General features: G+C 40.2%; 1 non-coding gene across 1 annotated transcript; it reads right to left on the bottom strand.

Moving 5' to 3' along the window:
• Positions 1–4,819: 4,819 nt before the first annotated feature.
• Positions 4,820–4,894, bottom strand: Trnas-cga. The gene has a single exon. It is a non-coding gene; the product is annotated as a tRNA-Ser (tRNA).
• Between the last annotated feature and the right edge of the window lie 11,873 nt (positions 4,895–16,767).

Genomic DNA, 16,767 nt, shown 5'->3' with positions numbered 1-16,767 from the left:
CCCGTCGTTTCACAGATGATGGGGAGGGGGGAGGTGGAAGGAATGTGTGCTTCTACGCCTCTGTGCAAGCTATTGTTTGACAATTTTTTCTGGACAATACTTAGCAAGCAGAGGGCCGAACGATACTCGTAGTTTATTACCCTAAAAGATGGTTCCTGTGACGTATACAGCGTGTTCCTTGAAGTACCTTCACTTAAGATTTATTCAACATATCTCTTGTAATCTCTTGCCTGCCAAACAAATCTGTGACTAGTCACACCTGTTCTTTGTTCACTCTCGCTGTGTCCTGCTATTCCGAGCTGATATGGGTCCCACACACTTAAATAATACTTAAGTATGGGCTGTACAAGTCTTTTCCAGGTGGCGGTATTGATTTGAAGTACACGAAGTTATTCAAAAACAGCAGTTACACTCACAGGAGACCTAAATATGATTTCCTGTGCGAATTCTGACTAGTACTTAGTACTTAAATATGGGCTGTACAAGTCTTTTCCAGGTGGCGGTATTAATTTGAAGTACACGAAGTTAATCAAAAACAGCAGTTACACTCACAGGAGACCTAAATATGATTTCCTGTGCGAATTCTGACTAGTTCGCACTCTTACGAATATTTAACAATCAATTTCTGATATGAACTTCTCTCTCGTGATCTGTTTTTATTCATGAGTGTATATATCCTGTCTTGCACAGACCTGAATGAACCGCTTTTTACGTTTTGAACAAGTGGTACTCTGAAACTTGTGAATATTGGAAATGTAAACAGGCGGGAAGAAATTTCAAAACAAGCCGCAGAGAACATCTTAATCCCACCGGCATAAGCCTATCTTCATTTAGATCGCACGTGAATGAACAAAAATACACAGCAAGTACCATAACACAATGCCTGTAAGTCCTACACCCTACGGGAAAAAGGTAACCTGCTGAATGTTTTGGGAGATACAGAAATTTTCACGTATTTGGCGAAACACTCTGACATTATGTTGAACAAACAGACCGACTTGAAAAATAAAAAAATTCATGTTGTTGTTGTTGTGGTCTTCAGTCCTGAGACTGGTTTGATGCACCTCTCCATGCTACTCTATCCTGTGCAAGCTCCTTCATCTCCCAGTACCTACTGCAACCTACATCCTTCTGAATCTGCTTAGTGTATTCATCTCTTGGTCTCCCCCTACGATTTTTACCCTCCACGCTGCACTCCAATACTAAATTGGTGATCCCTTGATGCCTCAGAAGATGGCTTACCAACCGATCCCTTCTTCTGGTCAAGTTGTGCCACAAACTCCTCTTCTCCCCAATCCTATTCAGTACCTCCTCATTAGTTATGTGATCTACCCATCTAATCTTCAGCATTCTTCTATAGCACCACATTTCGAAAGCTTCTATTCTCTTCTTGTCCAAACTATTTACCGTCCATGTTTCACTTCCATACATGGCTACACTCCATACAAATACTTTCAGAAATGACTTCCTGACACTTAAATCTATACTCGATGTTAACAAATTTCTCTTCTTCAGAAACGCTTTCCTTGCCATTGACAGTCTACATTTTATATCCTCTCTACTTCGACCATCATCAGTTATTTTGCTCCCCAAATAGCAAAACTCCTTTATTACTTTAAGTGTCTCATTTCCTAATCTAATACCCTCAACATCACCCGACTTAATTCGACTACATTCCATTATCCTCGTTTTGCTTTTGTTGAAGTTCATCTTATATCCTTTCTTCAAGACACCATCCATTCCGTTCAACTGCTCTTCCAAGTCCTTTGCTGTCTCTGACAGAATTACAATGTCATCGGCGAACCTCAAAGTTTTTATTTCTTCTCCATGGATTTTAATACCTATTCCGAATTTTTCTTTTGTTTCCTTTACTGCTTGCTCAATATACAGATTGAATAACATCGGGGAGAGGCTACAACCCTGTCTTACCCCCTTCCCAACCACTGCTTCCCTTTCATGTCCCTCGACTCTTATAACTGCCATCTGGTTTCTGTACAAATTGTAAATAGCCTTTCGCTCCCTGTATTTTACCCCTGCCACCTTTAGAATTTGAAAGAGAGTATTCCAGTCAACATTGTCAAAAGCTTCTCTAAGTCTACAAATGCTAGAAACGTAGGTTTGCCTTTCCTTAATCTTTCTTCTAAGATAAGTCGTAAGGTCAGTATTGCCTCACGTGTTCCAGTATTTCTACGGAATCCAAACTGATCTTCCCCAAGGTAGGCTTCTACTAGTTTTTCCATTCGTCTGTAAAGAATTCGTGTTAGTATTTTGCAGCTGTGGCTTATTAAACTGATTGTTCGGTAATTCTCACATCTGTCAACACCTGCTTTCTTTGGGATTGGAATTATTATATTCTTCTTGAAGTCTGAGGGTATTTCGCTTGTTTCATACATCTTGCTCACCGGATGGTAGAGTTATGTCAGGACTTGCTCTCCCAAGGCCGTCGGTAGTTGCAATGGAATGTTGTCTACTCCGGGAGCCTTGTTTCGACTCAGGTCTTTCAGTGCTCTGTCAAACTAGTTAATAAATTTAAAAATGAAATCATATAATCTACGTAGTAAACAACGCAACCAATATCTTTAGACGTGAAGCACATCGCCATTGACAAGCACATAATATCCAAAATTAATATGCGGTTGACAACTATCATTTAATTACGTCACTATTATTCACAAACGTTGTCGGAATTTGCTAAGAAACCAATACAGAAGACAAAATTAATTATATGAAAATTACAGTCACATTAAGGAATACAAAACACTGTATTTTGAAAAACATTTTGTCTTCTGTAATGCAGATGCCGTTGTTCACGTGTAGATGAACTTTTATCGATGTTTACAATAATTTATCGGCTCTTTATTCTCACATGTGGTGAACATCGAACCATTCCAAAGCTTTTTCCCCCTAAGTAGCAGACCAATCACAGGGAGCTATTCAATATCCTTTTCTGAATATATCATTTATTGTTCCCTCTGTTTTCACGGACACTTTTTGGCTTGATTCTGTGCTTCCATCATCAACTATTTCTGCCTGAGGATGGACGATAATACTGTGTAGCAAGAACAGGAGCGGTGCCCATACTGAACCCTTTGGAACGCGAGTAGTAGTATTTGCCCACTTAGAAGATTTGGCACGAAAACTTGTGTGTTTCATTAATGCACGCGTTTAAGGGGACCACACCCTGCTTATCTAACCCATGTTAGCTTAGGCAAGTATTTGACCCATTTCTGTAAAAACTATTTGATTGCAGGACTTTAATATTTTTACTGTATGTTACATGACGCTAATAGAGTCAACTGTACTAAAATCTACTTTATGCATTTTATAGTTTTTAAGAAATACTTTTTTACATTTAGTAACAAAAAATATTAAGTTTTTTTCTGCAGAAAATATTTTTTGTGACCTTTCTAATAGGCGAATATTAATGAATATAGACCAGAAGTGGATTTTTATGTTGTGCAGTGTCTCTGAAAATTTCATTCATTTATATATTATAGTTTCTGATATAATGGGGCATATGTGCTGAAAATTATAGTTTGTGGGAAATTGACTTTAAAGAAAAAAACTTTTGAAATTTGTTGCTTACAGTTAATTAAAACTGTCCTGCTGCATATGATGGCCCTTCTTTGGCCTCTAGCAGGTCTTCCAGCTTCTTTCTCACTTTTCTGGATGTTTGTCTTGCTTTCTTGGCCGTATTAGATGCAGACCTGTCTGCATCGGCTGTCCTCATTTCACCGCAATGTTGCAGCCCAGTGGTTATATTTTCACCTGGATTAATTCCCAGTTTTTTCAGTACTCAACGCTTTCCAATATTACCACAACTGAATGTAATAACAGCATCATGAACTCCTAGTTTCATTGTATGCATGCCTACAAACACAGTTTTAGGAAGGCGGTTCCAAATTATGTTGTTGAAACATTCATTTGGTTTCTGTGTCTGCCCTTGCAGACATTTCATTAGAAGGTCAGGATGAGCCAAGTCTCTGAAAATAGGTTTAATTGCCGTAATAACAGCAGCAGAAAGAGAATGCTGGTAAGAATAAGATTCTCCAGATGCCTGAGCCCTATTGTATTTGCACCAAGAATTTTCTCCTGATGGACACAGTCCATGACATGGCTTATCATCAGTAGAGGACTTACGGAAGGATATGGCCCAAAGATCTCTCTTCATTGCCTCCAGATTTTCTTTATTTCTCCTAATTGCCTGCCCATAGTATACCTGCAAGTTTTCTATTTCAGTTTTAGTTAACTGACCCTGTCCGGTCAACAATTTTCCATCTTCTAATTGAAAGCGTGTTGTTTACAAACAGCAAAAACAAAAGAATACCGACCGTTGCTTTCCAAGGATAGCCAACACACCCGGGCGCAAAAAAATAAATAAATAAATAAATAAAAAAAATAAAAAATAAAAAAATAAAAAATCCCTAATGTGCAATTTAGGGGATGTAAAGATCTAAAATATATGCAGAAAAGTGGGTGACAGAAAAGTCACCATCGCTATTGGTATCACAATACAAGGATTAGTTGTCCCTGTACATAAAAGGAAACGGAACTGATAATAAAGGTGTATTGTGTGTTTTAGTGAAAGACCCGTTCTAAAGTGTTACTCTGAAAATGGTAGGAAAATGCTCTTTAATTCCCCCCAAAAAAAATTTTTTCAGCAAAATCCTTTTCAGGGTACTTAAATAAAACCTTAATGTATCGAAATACGATGAAACCGAAAATCGATTTTTTTCGACCTGAACCACGGTGTGGTCCCCGGAAGCTTATTCATTTGGAACTGATTTCGTTAGAAACTTTCCTGGCAGATTAAAACTGTGTGCCGGGCCGAGACTCGAACTCGGGACCTTTGCCTTTCGCGGGCAAGTGCTCTACCAACTGAGCTACCCAAGCACGACTCACTCCCCGTCCTCACAGCTTTACTTCTGCCAGTACCTCGTCTCCTACCTTCTAAACTTTACAGAAGCTCTCCTGCGAACCTTGCAGAACACCACTCCTATATCAGCGCACACTCCGCTGCAGAGTGAAAATATCATTCTGATTTCGTTAGAGTTCTGATAATTGAGTTGGTGAGCAACCAGAAGTAATCAACGTCGGCAAATTTCGGAACGGTCTCTTGGCGCACGTCGAAAGACACAAAACCGTTAAAGCGAGCGCAGAGCGGCCACACACAGAGGAAACGACTGAACCGCTTTGGGAGGCAGGGTGTCATCGCCTGTGCCGACAAATCGTCCGGCCATCGCAGGCGCCGACTCCCATCCGCCCACACCGGCCACAAAGGAGAGCCTTTAATGGCCCGCCCGGACCACAATGCACCGCGCCCATGGGGCCAAGCACAATGCGTTTTGTCCCGCGGCAGCTTGTCCATGACGGAGCCACTGCTGCACCTCTATGTCACCGCTAGCGGTATCACGATACAAGGATTCTGTTGTCCCTCTGCATAACAGGAAACGGAACTGATAGTAAAGGTATATTGCGTGTTTTAGTGAAAGACCAGTTTAAAAGTGTTACTCTGAACAGAGGATGCACGCTATAGACAAAGTGTTGGTGCATCAACAATAGATCGTCTCCGGCTTGATACCAACGTCTTTTGCGTAAGCATTATATTTAGCATGATAAAGATCAAACTGATATTTCATTCGGTGCCAGATAAAATTAGATGCTCCTTGTTTATGGAGTCTTTCAGCTTCTCGGATACCGTAATTAGTGCGGTACTTAACCCTAGCAAAGAATATGAAAATAAATTACAGTTGTTGTAATACAACGCAACAAACAGACCAAAAAATTACAACTACGGTTGGATTTCTGGTGTTGTCAGTAAGTGGACACATAGCTACAGTCGACACGATGTCTACCGACTTGTCCATAGACCCACCGATCACAGCTAAAAGAGCGAAGCTCAGCCTCCGGACGAGAAGCTATATGTGTGTGAAATGGATCCCACATTATTGCAATTGTAAACGATTACCTTCACAAGAAATTACATAAGGTTTTTCGATAGAATTTTCGGGTGTTATCCTGAACTGTGACTGGAACTGTCACGAAACCTCTAGTGCGATTTCGTGTATTTTCTTAGTGAAAATAGGTCCCTCATTGTTGCAGTTATCTCACAAACTATTGCCTGCAGAAAAAAAATTCATTAGAGTTTTCTGTAGAACTCTTCGGGAGTTATTCGGAATTGTGATCACAATTTTATTTTCGCAAATTGGCAGATAATTTTTTTACAACATTGAAATTTTCCCGATTACTGGAGGTTTCGCCACGAAATTCTGCAGAACTATTCAAATTTACTACGTGGAGCTCTATAACTATAGCGCATCTACGAAGGACTCTGAAAAAAATACGTACATTTCTCCAAAGTCAGGTGGCGATTTGATCGCAAGTCAGCTATTCATAAATGTGGTCACAGTTTTTTTCTTTGCGAAATTCTACAGAACTATCGATAATTTTTACAGAGAACTCTTGAACTAGAGCATGTCTATCAAGAATTCTGATATATGCATCTCATGGAATAGCGACGGTGTGGTGTACAAAATTGCTTCGCCTAGGTGTAACCTCCACAGCTGACATTTACTGTCAACAACTGAGACTTGTTGCACAGTTATGTGAAGCTGGTACCCGACTTTCGAGAAATGTACATTATTTTCAGAGTTTTTCGTAGATATGCCATAGTTCTAGGGTTCTCTTTACAAAATTTAAATAGCTCTGCAGAATTTCACGAAGAAAACGATAATACTTTGGAAAATTTTAATGTTGGAAAAAAAATTAATTGCCAAATTTGCGAAAAAATAATAATCACAAGTTTGAATTGCTCTTCAAGAGACCTAAAGAAACCCTGATGACTTTTTTTTTTTTACAGATAATAGTTTATGAGATAATTGAAATAATGAGGGACCCATTTCCACAATCGTGTGAAGTTGGCACCCGACTTTCGATATATATATATATATATATATATATATATATATATATATATATATATATATATATATATATGTATATAAAACGTCATCAGGGTTTTCTTAGGCCTCTAGAAGACCTATTCAAAACTGTGATTGTTATTTTTTTGGAAATTTTGGGCAATTAATTTTTTTCCGACATTAAAATTTTCCCAAATATTATCGTTTTCTTCGTGAAATTCTGCAGAACTATTTAAATTTTGTAGAGAAAACTCTGTAACTATGGCATATCTACGAAAACTATGGAATATCTACGAAAACTATGGAATACTTACGAAAACTATGGAATATCTACGAAAAACTCTGAAAATAATGTACATTTCTCGAAAGTCGGGTACCAGCTTCACATGACTGTGCAACAACCCTCAGTTCTTGACAGTAAATGTCAGCTATGACGGTTAAACCTAGCGAAGCAATTTTGTACACCACACCGTCGCTATTCCATGAGATGCGTGACAACTTCTGTGAATGCACGCAGGTCTTTGTACAGGTATTTACTACTTTGTTTGGGGTCAACCACTCCTTTCTTTTCCTTAAGTTAGCATAAAGACACGATTTCTCGTCATCAGAAACAATACAAGGTAGGAATAATCGGTATTGTTCACGAGCCAGTTAATGACGAGGAAGCAGATATGCACATATGGCCATCCACTGATTGATCACTGTGGATTAATGCGTTTAAAGGAACTTTATCGAACACCGAAGGTAATACTGAAAGTGAAGAGTCATTAATATCAATATGTTCCTCCTTAAAACCAGGAAATCTTGCCGTGCTCTGTCCTGTGGTATTATCCTCATACACGGCGCAAATGCTTCTGGGTGCCTCCAACGCCGTCCCCCTCTATAGAATCCAAACACAAGAATATATCGGAAATGTTCCGATTTCTCAACTTTGCACTCCATATTCTAGCATCCATAGCTCCACTCACTACCTCCAGATGACAAAATGAACTAAAAATAAAAAAAGACAATCGATAAATAAACCCATAGCAGCCAGAATACCAATATGGAAAACAAAAACGCTACGAACTTATCCAGCAACCTAGAGGTTGGTGAGACTGAATATAAATTTAAGGTCCCCCCGTCGGAGGTTCGAGTCCTCCCTCGGGCATGGGTGTATGTGCCGTCAGCGTTAAGTTAGTTTAAGTTAGATTAAGTAGTACGTCAGCTTAGGGGCCGTTGACCTCAGTAGTTTATCACAAATTTCCAAATTTCTATAAATTTAAGTATTAGAAAGTCCTTTCTAAACTTATCACAAATTTCTAAATTTCTATAAATTTAAGCATTAGAAAGCCCTTTCTAAAAGTGTTTGTCTGAAGCCTATCCTGTGCGGGAGTGACAGGTGAACGGTAAACAGTTCACACAAGAAAAGAGTAGAAACTTCCAAAATATGGTGCTCCCGAAGAATCTTGAAGATTAGATGGGCACATGGGATTACTAATAAGGAGATACAGAATAGAAGTGTGGGAAAAAGAAGTTCATAGAACGACTTGAATAAAAGAAGAGATCGGTTGATAGGCACCAAAGGAATCGTCACTTCGGTAATGCAAAGAATTTGGGGGGAGGGGGGGGGGGGTAAAAATTGTAGAGGGAGACCAAGGCAGGAATGCAGTAAGATGGTGCAAATGGTCCAGGCTGTAGCAGTTAAACAGAGATGAAGAGTCTTGCACAGAATATATTATCTTGGAGAGCTGCATCAAACCAGTCTCCTGACTGAAGACCACGACGACAACATCTTTTATGCGATCGTCGCGTGCACTACGATGGGCGTGAAACTGATACTGCATTTCGTGCCAGATAATGTTTGACGGTCCATACCCGATCTTCTAGGCAATATGTCAAGTACAGTGTTTATATTCTTATGTTTGCGAAAACAGGACTCGTACTAGTCATACAAGCAGAAATAGCGCGAATATTAAGTTAGCTGAACATGAACAATACATGCCGTGGCTTCAGATACAGCCAGTAAGGCGCTAACTGGTCATAGTCAGAAGGTGGATAACTTTAAGGCAAGCTGACAGATTGAGGTCACAACACTTTACACAAGCGCGCTCCGTGTCCACTTACGAGCAAGATGACGCAGTGTTAAGGCAACAGACGCCTACACAGGTGGGACAGAGTTCGAATCACTGCCCGAGTATACAGGTGTAGATATTCCGTGATTTTCCTGAAGCAGTTCAGGTGAACGGCGAGGTGATTTCTTCAACAAGACCACACCCGATGTTCGGACAGCATTCCTGTACGACCCCAGCAAAGCTCCCCCACTAAGCAACTAACTAACATTTTAAACTGTAACCTTCAGTTTTTTTGCCTTCTGGGGACACAAACAATGAAAAACGGTTTGTTCCTATTCTCTTCCTATCGAACTACCACAAATGGTTTCCTCGATACAGCGTTCAGGTTTCCAGATTAAATACAGATATGAGCCTTTTGAATAAATAGTGTCTCCACGGTGTTTTCGAAAAGAAAACGCGCTCTCCGAACAACAGAATCTTGGGCCATAGAGCGGTTTCCACAGAGAACGTACTGGAGGCAGTAGGGCAGTCGGTACAGCCGTATATGAATTACGCAACAGACCGGATGCTATCCGCTCGTGGTCAGTCAAATCACGCGCCACCGGCCATTGGTCGCCCAAGGATTTCGTCTTACAAGGACAACATGCTTTGACGATATTTACTACCTGCAATATTTCTTCTAACCAGAAGCCTCCTCCTTCTTTTCCCTTCTACCTTCTTCGATATTCCTAGATTATCTGTCACAGCAGAACTCGTTTTCGAGAGAAGAGATTATATATATAAAAGAAATAATCAGTCTTGATCGTAAAAACATTTTTTCAAATAATTTTGTTTACATAGTAACCGGTCTCAGTCTTGACGACCAACATGAGACTGTCGCCTGATTCCTTAGGTGATGTGCAGAGACGCCGAGCAGAGCGTGGACATATTTAAGTCAAGAAACACATTCGTCGGTTGTTTTCTCTTGACACCACCTAAAAAGACATGTAACGATCTTGTGATGATCATCAAGACTGAAACCAGTTACCATTAAAACAAAATTATTTAAAAAGTATTTTTGCGATCAAGGCTGATTATTTCTTTCAAATTTCAGTATATAGCGCTGTGTTTCTAATAATGTTATCAAAGATCATAAGATTATTCATCTATATCTTTGTTTCTTCTGGCACGATCAGGGTCTTACATCTAAGCAAGGAGCTTTACAGATTTTGTTTACAATCAACAATGCAATTTGCGAAGTCGGTTAGTTACGCCTAACAATAACAACAAACACAATAACAATAATTAGTTATGACGTACCTGGCCTTTGCAGATGTCCTCTGAATTTTCTCTGATTCGTTAGTCACTGCTGCAATTTGGTTGGATGGTTAATTTGGGATGGGGGGAGGAGACCAAACAGCGAGGTCATCAGTCCCATCGGATTAGGGAAGAATGGGGAAGGAAGTCGGCCTTGTCCTTTCAAAGGAACCATCCCGGCATTTACCTGAAGCGATTTACGGAAATCACAGAAAACCTAAATCAGGATGGCCGGACGCGGGTTTCAACAGTCCATGTGCCAAACACTGCGTCACCTCGCTCGGTGCTGCTGCAGAACATATAAATGAACTGAAGACAGAATTGGTGAATGCAGGACCTCATATTTTCTTCCAGAAAATTGATTTTATTACGAACATCAAACCAACATCCAGAATACGGAAGGTAGTGGAGGGCGAAATTAAACGGACGGAGAAGTTTAAATATGTAGGAGAGTGGCTGTATTAAAACAGCTCTGCATCACAAATCAAAAGATGGTAACAGCATATTGAACGCATCAAGTAACCGAAGTTGTTTACAGCAAGAAGCCAATATCAATAAATTAATGCCAAGGTACCATGTTACTGCATAATAACAAGACCGGAGGGCCTTTATCTCGCAGAATGCCCTGCTATAAACTGAAAAGCTGTGATCGATAAATATGAAAACCAGTCCACCGAAGCTAAAAAGGATCTGCAAGAAGTGGGGAAAACACTGGCCAATATTCATAAACACATTCCGTTCAGGGAGAAATCGCAAGAGGACCTTGGTATCCAAGAAGATGCAAAAGTAAAACCGTAAAACGTGGAAGAAAGAACATACGAAACGAATGCGGGGATTCAGGGGAGATGGCCGATACAAAAACAAGGAGAAGAAGAAGTAATTACAGGAATGAATACGGTTATTACATTAATCTCTCATTTTTACATCTTTCTGATAACATAACGTTGCTGTCGAATGGTTGTAATCAGACACTAACAGAAGCACGTGACAACAGTGCAAGAAGAATGAAACATAGTGGCGGATCTGTTATATGCTTCAGGAGCTTACTGTACTAGGAAGGGCGTGCTTTGTCAGATTATGGGTCCGTAGGAACCTAGGCACACCAAGTACAAATTATCGGCCTAGGGAGATACGCACGAATACGGAGCCTGATCCAGCCTGGATTAATAACCAAGCCCGACTATTCAGAAATTGGCGAGGCCGAACGGGAGTATACGATACTTGAGCACGTATCACTTCCAGTAAAAACAGCTCATTTGTACAGTTGTACAGAACAAATGAACTGTCATCTGCGAGAAAATACTTTCTGACTCTAACTAACCCAACCTACCAATTCTGTCGTAAGATATCGTAATTCAAAAGAGTAAAAACATCATGAGCCAGACTACAAATAAGTTTTAATTTAATTTCGTTCATCATATTAGGTGGTTCAGAAAAGCCTGCAACTGTCATTCACGTTTTAAATAATGAAAACTGCGCCAGTTACTTATTTTTTTATGCTTAGCACAACGCGTTTCGAGAATTTATTCTCATTTTCAAATGCATTTGTGCATCTGCTTACATGAATATATTTGTCGATGTTTGTGTCTGTGATTTTCTGCCTCTCTTGTGTCTTTTTGAAGTTAGAATGCAGTCGGAAAATCGAAAAAAATGAATCTGAGTATTTTTAAACGCTAGTGTTAGGTATTACGCCTCCTCAATTATACAGAATACCATATATACCCAGATTCTCACTTACGCTGTTTGTTTACAATACATGATGCAAAGATATTACGACACTTTGGCTTCACGAACAGTTTGTGCATAGTCAGAGTTGTTACACTGATTTTGAATTTAATTACGTACATTTATAAGGTTGTAGATTATAAAACGAATTTTTACCACTATTGACTACTAAATTATGGATTACTTTATGCTAATGACGAAATGTACATGTTCATGAAAATTGTTACAGTTGTCATACGCAACAGAAACATTTGAAGAAATTAACTGATTCACTATGTAGTTTGTCACTGACCATTATATTCTGCTTCCTTTTTGTAGTGTACAAAAATTTCGACCTCCTTCATTAAATCCATCGTACGAGATTTTTGGAAGTAGTGGAATTTCATAAGATCTTCTACTATGTTTTCGAGTGGGTGTCCAGTGTTTTTTCTGTGTTTTGCTATTGCTGATTTTGTAAATTACTTATGTGTGTAACAGTTGATATGTTCATAGTATCTTATTTGAAAATTGCAACCAGTTTGTCCTATGTAGTAGCTTGAACAAGTTTCACATGTTCTTGTGTATTCTTGAGTCAGAGAATTTATCTCTTTTATTGTTCATTGGGATTCTGCTTGCTCTGTGTATCATCGTTTTGTATGCAGCTTTCTTGTGTACATCTGGGTGACGTGATGTGGCAGGGATTATGCTGCTGGAGGTTGCCCTTTTCCTCTATATTTTGAAATTGTGCCTGTTGTTTATGTTTTCTATGCACGGGTCTAGAAAATTGATGCTATAACATGTAAAACTTGCTTAAGCTACTACATAGCACAAACTGTCATTATTAAACAAATTTACGATGTTACTGGTGATATTGGTGTCACCTTTGAATAAAATTAAGGCATCATCTACTTATCTTTTGTATTGTACTATGTTTTAATCAGGTTTCCTGGCTATGGGATATTTTGTGTTCTAGGTATTTTATGAAAATGTCTCAATTGTGCCAGGTATGGATGAGCCCATGGTTAGCCCATTTGGTTGTTAATAAATGTTATCAATGGATGCAAAGTTGTTATAATTGAGGATAACTTCTGGTAGCTCTATAAATTCAATAATTTGAGCTACTTTGCATACAGCCAAATGTATGGCTAGCACACCTTATATGTAGGTAACATTTCTCAAAAAATAGGAAACCTAATTAGGTGCCGGCCGGAGTGGCCGAGTGGTTCTAGGAGCTACAGTTTGGAACCACGCGACCGCTACGGTCGCAGGTTCGAATCCTGCCTCGGGCATGGATGTGTGTGATGTTCTTAGGTTAGTTAGGTTTAAGTAGTTCTAAGTTCTTCGGGACTGATGACCTCAGAAGTTAAGTCCCATAGTGCTCAGAGCCATTGTTGAACCTAATTAGGTCACATAAAGTAAGCTTTTAGGCACAGCACTCTTTGCTTCTTATGAAAGCGAATTTTTTTATAGTCAACTATCGGTTTGTTGGTGCTACAGATCATATGCCTCGTGACTTTTTAATATTTTACGTTTGATGCGCAACTTTTTTGGTCGGCTTACATTCGTCTTCTTTATGTTGCTTTGTAACTACTTGACAGTAGTATGTTAACAAAATTAGCGAAGGTAAGTTTATAATCTGCTTATTACTGCGTACGTATTATTATTAATCTGCTGTTAATTGTCATCGAATCCTCGTAATCATTAAATTGTTATTCTATGTCCATTTTTTGTAGGACTCTATCGTCCAGAGTTTGTTTGACGATTGGTTTCTGATGTAAGCTTAATTGTATGATCTTCTGAGGAGCTGCGCGGGACTAGCCGAGCGGTCTCAGGCACTGCAGTCATGGACTGTGCGGTTGGTCCCGGCGGAGGTTCGAGTCCTCCCTCGGGCATGGGTGTGTGTGTGTTTGTCCTTAGGATACTTTAGGTTAAGTAGTGTGTAAGCTTAGGGACTGATGACCTTAGCAGTTAAGTCCCATAAGATTTCACACACTTTTTTTCTTCTGAGGACGGCAAATCAATGTACCGAAACTAGTCAAGAGGTTAACTGAATTTAAAAAAATTGTGCAGCTGACGACTGATTATTTCTATTCCTAAAAAACAATAAAATCACTAACTGTCGTCCGAAGTCTCTATATTCGGCCGACGAGGCAGGGTGCATTGTGACAGCACAAGTAGTGTCTCACTGACTTGAAAAGATCGGCCGTCTTCGGCCGATGTCGGTCTTCAGCGGGCTCAGCCGATGTCGGTTCCACTGTGGCCGCAGCTTAAAAGAGCACTATCCGTTTTTGAAATAACAGCAGGGCGTCAGCGCGTTCGTTACGAAACGAACGCATCGCGCCAGTCCAGCCCCGTTCTACTTGGTACCCACTTTGGCAGTAGTCAGCGCCAGTTCCACTTTGGCAGGAGTCAGCTCCACAAACGCCTGTCACAAATGGCGACCCATTTCTCCGACCGCTCCGTCAGCTTTCTGCCGGGCCGGCCGCTGACCGCAAAGTCTTCCGTGCTCAGCAGGTAGCGAACGCACCACCACCAGGAAGGGCGTGTCCCCGGACTGCGGGAGTGCTTAGCGGGCAGTTGATAAACCGCTCCGTGAGTCAGGGATCGTCCAGCTGAGCTTCCCCACCGCCTTTTACGTAACTTCGCCGCCGGTTCCCAGTCGCCACTGCTTTATTAAGCAGGTGGCCCGACTGTGTTTCTGCGATTGTTGGCGCGTCTCTTCGCACATGTGAGCGCTGTATGTAGGTCACAACGTCTGGCGCGATTTAGCAACAGCCCCGCCGCGACGGCGACTAATAACTCCCGGAGAGGGGAAGGGTCAGAAATTTAGTCTGGACCAGATGAGATAACACTAAGCCGCTCTGTCGTAACAGCTGCTGCCCTCAGCTTCTTCGTATTTCTTGGTCGATGAGTTCTCTCTAGCATGTCACACTAATTAGTCATCAGTTGCTTTAAAATGACGAATCCATAACACAACTGGTAGTGTTTATAACGAGAGCTTGTCATAGACTGACAAAGCTATTCTCAATGCATTGTGCGTGATAACTACAACTCCTTCTCAGAACCGAAATGTAACTATCCACATTGAGAGGAGACACTTGTTACAAGACATGTTTCCTCTACACCACAGCTCTGTCTAGAGTCACCTGCTGCACGCACATCCTGCACCCTCATTTGAAATCGACCAAATTAAAATTTGTGCATTATACGAGTACATAGGTGTACTGTTTGTAAACAACTTGACTGCTGGACTCCTTATTTCTGAAATGGTAGCAGCTGGAAGACACCAGGCTGCCAATGATTTTTGTGTGACTAGTGACCCTAATTATAATAATAAAAATAACAATAAGAATCTGTAGCAGTAGTAGCAGTCTGTACATACAGTAATTACTATTGTGGTGCGCTGTCAGGCAGTTCGTTTATTGCTCTGAAGTCAATAACGAGGTGATTTTCTGTCTATTTCGGGAACAACCTACAATTCTTTGAAGATATTTTGAAGAGATATTGAAGCATTTGTGATGTATATGTCTCAGTTATACTGTGATAGATGCATGGTGCAAAGAACCAAGTATGTTTATAGTGGGTGGACTGTGTGAGAAAGATTTTATACATTCGTTTTATACAAGCTGTCACATCCTCTACACTGCATTAGGCATTAATGCTAGAATTCGAAAAAAATAAATAAATGTTTGTAACTCGTGAAGTGAGTATTATGGTCTTACGAAATAGTGGTAATAGTAATGCTCTTTTAAAAATAATTTTGTTCAAGGAGCGCAACATAGTTGAATCCTACTTTTTTACTCCCCAGAAAATTACATTTTATCTCTAGGTTTGGAAGCACTGCGCTAGGCAAACCGTCACGAATAGCAACGCTAGTTGTAATAACAATCGAAGCTGAGGAACGAGGCGCCAAGAAAATAACAAAGTAAATACCTTTGGGATTAAAAGACGAAATGACTGAGAGCCGGGAAGATGAGCGATCCACTACTAATTCACAAAACACCTGTTGTCGCTGTCACTTACCCGAAACAATCACCAGTTCGTCTAAGAAGAAAGACAAAATATTCTAGGCTCTGAGCACTATGGTACTTAACACCTTAGGTCATCAGTCCCCTAGAACTTAGAACTACTTAAACCTAACTAACCGAAGGACACCACACACAACCACGCCCGAGGCAGGATTCGAACCTGCGACCGTAGCGGTCGCGCGGTTCCAGACTGTAGCGCCTAGATCCGCTCGACTACTCCGGCCGGCTAGCAAACCTAATTAGGTCACATAAAGTAAGCTTTTAGGCACACTCGCACTAGTTGCTTCTTATGAAAGCGAAATCTTTTATTGTCAACCTATCGGTTTGTTGGTGCTACTGATCATATGCCTCGTGACTTTTTAATATTTTACTTTTGATGCTCAACTTATTTGGTCGGCTTACATTCGTGCTCTTTACGTTACGTTTTAACTACTTGACAGTAGTATGTTAAAAAAATTAGCGAAGGTAAGTTTATAATCTGCTTATTACTGTACACTTATTATTATTAATCTGCTGTTAATTGTCATCGAATCCTCGTAATCATTAAATTGTTATTCTATGCCCATTTTTTGTAGGACTCTATCGTCCAGAGTTTGACGATTGCTTTTTGATGTAAGCTTAATTGTATGATCTTCTGAGGATGGCAAATTAATTTACCGAAACTAGTTCCGGGCTGTAGCGCCTAGAACCGCTCGGCCACACCAGCTGGCAAAAAATATTCTAGGGTTTGGGTTCATTTGCCTTATTAATTCTATAGGAACGGAA

Source organism: Schistocerca americana, chromosome 1 (genome assembly GCF_021461395.2).
Source record: "Schistocerca americana isolate TAMUIC-IGC-003095 chromosome 1, iqSchAmer2.1, whole genome shotgun sequence".
NCBI classification, from domain to species: Eukaryota; Metazoa; Arthropoda; class Insecta; order Orthoptera; family Acrididae; genus Schistocerca; species Schistocerca americana.
This window is presented reverse-complemented; position numbering and strand designations above follow the sequence as displayed.